Here is a 4,645-nt window from a genome sequence, read left to right on the forward strand (position 1 = left end):
GTCTGTTCTTCTCAGATACTGAGAAACTGTCTTGACACATTCATTTCCTGCCGCCTGGGTTATTGTTGCCACTGTAAGCACGTGGTGTGATTATCAGAGTGCTTGGGAGCATTTATCCAGAGTGTACAGGCTTTTCAGAATTTCTTTTGCCTGCTTTCATGAATACTGGCTTAACTACTTTTTCCACTCTCCCACTTTCCAATTTAGCTCAATAGCTGCCTTCAATTGTTTGCCCCCTATTGTAGTTAGTTAATATGGCTCAGATGATTTCAAACCAAACTATTCTCTTAAAAATAATTGTTATGCAGTATTTAAGATTACTGTAAGTAAAGCTACTGGTTCCAATACAATAAGATCATATATTTGTAACAGTAGAATAACCTGTGTGGAAGGAGGATTCATTGTTTTAATGGTAGGTCTTTCTAACCAACATATTAGAGTTCTTTGAACAAGCAACAACTGTAATGAACATGCATAGAGCACACAATACAATGTACTTAGATTTTCAGAAAGCTTGTAGAATGTACAGATTATGGGTGAATGCTAAAACTGGGGTGAGGTAATTGGTGGAGTACCACAAGTATCTGTACTAGGACCAATGCTCTTCCTTATGTACTGTAGATCAACGATCTGCATTCTGACTGTTAGTAAACTAATCAAGTTTGTAAATAATAAATAGGAGAATTAGCAAACTGTAGAAGCAGAAAATAAAGTTAAGAAAGATTAAGATAAAATTCACGGCTCAAGAAATACTTGGCAAATGGTGTTTCATGCAGTCAAGTGCAGAGTTATACATGCAATCATGCAATTACTAAAAAAAATGGGATAAAATAGGAAATATTGAGCTTGAAGAGGCTGCTTCTGAAAAAGACAGGTGTTTATGTTGACACATCATTTAATAATAATAAGCTTACACTTACAGTATATAGAGCTTTTCTGAACACTCCACTCAAAGTGCTTTACAGGTAATGGGGGACTCCCCTCCACCACCTATGTGCAGTCCCACCTGGATGATGCGACAGCAGCCATAGTGTACCAGAACGCTCACCACACATCAAGTTTTAAGTGGGTATGACAACAGAGTAATGAAGCCAATTCATAAATAGGGATTATTAGGATGCCATGGGAAACTTGGCTAGGACAGCAGGGTTATACCCGTGCTCTTTTCAACAAATGCTCTGGGATTTTTAACGACCATAGAGATTCAGGACCTCAGCTTAACATCTCGTCCAGAGAATGGCACCTTTTTAGAGTATAGTGTCCTCATCACTATACTGGGGTATTAGGACCCACATGGACCACAGGGTGAGCACCTCCTACTGGCTCTTCTAACACCTCTTCCAGCAGCAACCTTAGTTTTTCCCAGGAGGACTCCCATTCAGGTACTGACCAGGCTCACACCTTCTGAACTTCAGTGGGTTGCCAGTTGTGAGTTGCAGGGTGATATGGCTGCTGGTACATAGTCTAGATAATGTTAGGAAGCAATAAAATGGTAAACAGACTATAATGATAGCTAAGGGTATAGTAATTTATTTTACTTATTTTACTTTATTTATTTGTAATTTGTTTTAAAATTATTATAATAATAAATATATAAAAACAATATCTAAAGGGACAGGAGTAAAATTAACTTAAAATCTTTGTAAAGAATTGTACAGAACAACTGGAGTCAATACTCTGGGATGATGTCAAAATGTGAAAACAGAGACAGAAATAATTCCCTTCATCACATTCTAATTGTTGTCATATAAAGTGAGATATCTGGGGCAAACTGTGAAAAAATATTTTTTTGCAACATTTCAAGGGGCTTTACATACATCAGATGTAGGACAATAGCAGAAATGGCCAAAATTACAGCAATCAGTTGATTGGTTTCTATTCAGCATGCACTGCTCCCTGTAAGTATACAGTATGCTGCAGTTTAATTCAGCATAGTCTAGAAAGTCAACTTCCTGTGCTGTTACAGTCCTGGTCGCAATACTAAAAAAAGTAAAATACAGAGTTGTCTTTTGAAGATAAGACCTTTTATATTTTGGCAATGCTATTGGAGATTTTTTCTTTTGTTGCAAAATTCAATGTGGTTCTGGCATCTGGTGATTTTGCACATTTATAATGTCATACCTTTGAAGATGCTATCAGTGTTTCTTTGTTTTCTTTACAACTTGTGGCTTATGAATAATTAAGGAATTGCAAAGTTTTTAATGTAACATGCCTTTCTGGTGCACACTTAAGTGTGTATACAGTACTGTATTTAAAATAAAGTAGGAAATGATGAGATGATTACATAAGAACATCAGAAGTGCTAAAATGAAGAGAAAAGAAAGATTAAAGAAAACATTTCAGGACATCTGACCCCTTTGGTTGTAGTTATTTAAGCCATTAATCTTATCCAGCTATTTCTTGAAAGGACCAAATATGGCTGGACAGCTTTGTTCCAAACTCCCAAGACCCTCTGGGAAAAGAATTGCCTTTTGTTCTCGATTTTAAATGCACTTCCACTTGGGTCTCATTCATGTTTCACTTCATTATTCATCAGGAGTTTTGAAGATTTTGAATACTTTTATGAAGTTCTGTATCTCTCATTACTCCAGGATGATGTTAAAATGTGCACATGGTTCTTTGAAAATGAAGACAGACGTAATTCCCTTTATCGTATTCTAATTGTTATCATGTAAAGTGAATACACAGATAGATTTGGAGCAAAAAAAAATTAGGTTTTTGCAACATGACATTACGTACATCAAATGTAGGAGGCTAGCAGAAAATACCACAATTAAAAGACTCATTTAATTGGTTTCTATTCAGCATGCACTGCTCCCAGCACGTACATGCTGCAGTTTAATTCAATGCCTTTTGTTCTCTGTTTCTGTGCTGTCACTGTGCTGACCGTAATACTGTACTAAAAAAAGCTCAAATACAGTGTTGTCTTTTGAAGATAACACCTTTTACATTTAAGCAATGCTACTGGAGATTTGTTCTTGATTTGACTAGCACAATGCAATGCGCTTCCCTGTTTAAGTATAGAAAGGTCCAGTTCCTTCAGCTTGTCAGTGTAGGGCATTCCCTTCAGCCCTGGAATGTGTCCATTTGTTCTTTTCTGAACAGATTCCAGAACAGCAACATATTCTCAAACCAAGATCAGCCCATCCTCTATCAATAGGGGTATACCTATATAATATATTAGTAAAACCTAATCGAAAACATTTGAATGATACATAATTTAATATTTGGAATTGCTTTCCTGCATTCCTAATCAAGGTTAAATTATTCACCATAGGGGACTTGGATTCTACTTCTATCCTGATGACACATAGATTGATTTACAAACCAAAACAGATACTACAGTTGAAGTTTCCAACCAGGAGTATGTCTAATGTACCGAGCAATGCAAAAACGTGCGAGATACACTCTAACAAAACTGCAACTGTAACATTAAATAAGACAATGTTTTATTTTTCTAGAGCCCCAGAGTGGTGGCTGGATGTGATGGCCAAGTCACAGGTGTGTGAAAGGCTCCACATGGCTACACCCGTGTGGGCATTTGAGCTTAATTACTGTGTCAAAAACAACAGTAGTCTTCAAGAAAAAAAGACTATTACTGCACCTAAAGGTAATATTTAGTTTCACAGCATCTGGTCTACTGATTCAGATTTAATTTCCTTATTCATTTTGTCAGTGACTCATTCAACTAGTACCTGGGACTTCATTCTACTCTACAGTTTCACCCTTGGAGATGGAGGGAATTAGGTCTAGCTGTTCATTTACTGGCCATCAGGAATCTCTGAAAACCTATCGTAATGCACTGACTATCACAAGGGTTATTATTTGGGAAAGCTAATTGAAGTGAAGAAGAATCGATCATTGTCTTTCAAATCCAGTAATGAACAACACTCTTGAAGAGGCTGGGGTCTAATGCAATTGTTTTCTGATTTAAGATTGATCACGTCCAGAGTCAGACTGACGCCACTTATGAGAATAATTTATTTTCTCTCAAATATACTGTAGTGTGTATCACCTTGCATAGTTTCATGCAGTGTCTCCTCAGCAGGTACCTGAATCACATGGACTTTGGATCCTATTCCCACTGCCTTATTTCGGGATTACAATTGTTCCCTTGGCCCTTTAACGTCCAATTACTATCCCTCTGTTTATAAAAGCAGAACTTGAACTCCAGTCTGCTCTCTAATTACTGGTCCTTTGCTATTCCGTTACAAGTTCACTTGTACTCTTGTACTAATTATCTGCTCATGACTGCTGACAGGTTTTATCTAGTGGATTCCTGTTCTGCTGGACCACAATGCTGCCTTTCACACTACTGATCAGACCAGATGATCAGACTGTTGGTATTATTTTGCCTTGATATGGTTTAAATCTTATCTAACTAAATGAAACAATTTGCTCAAATCATGCATTCTTCTCTGTTGCAATGCTGGCATCTGGCATCCTGTGGGGCTCTTTGTATTATCCAGTTTAGTATCTAAACTGGCTAGTTTATTTTTAGTTCTGTCAACAGTTTTCAAACAAAACCTGAATTTAATAATGCAGCTTCTGCCTTAACGCTGCTTAGACATTAAGAAATGGATTCAACAAAATTTTACATCTGGACTGAATTTCCGAAGTTATTATCTCCTTAACAACTCTCCAA

This window comes from Atractosteus spatula, chromosome 4 (assembly GCF_055471065.1).
Source record: "Atractosteus spatula isolate fAtrSpa1 chromosome 4, fAtrSpa1.hap1, whole genome shotgun sequence".
NCBI classification, from domain to species: domain Eukaryota; kingdom Metazoa; phylum Chordata; class Actinopteri; order Semionotiformes; family Lepisosteidae; genus Atractosteus; species Atractosteus spatula.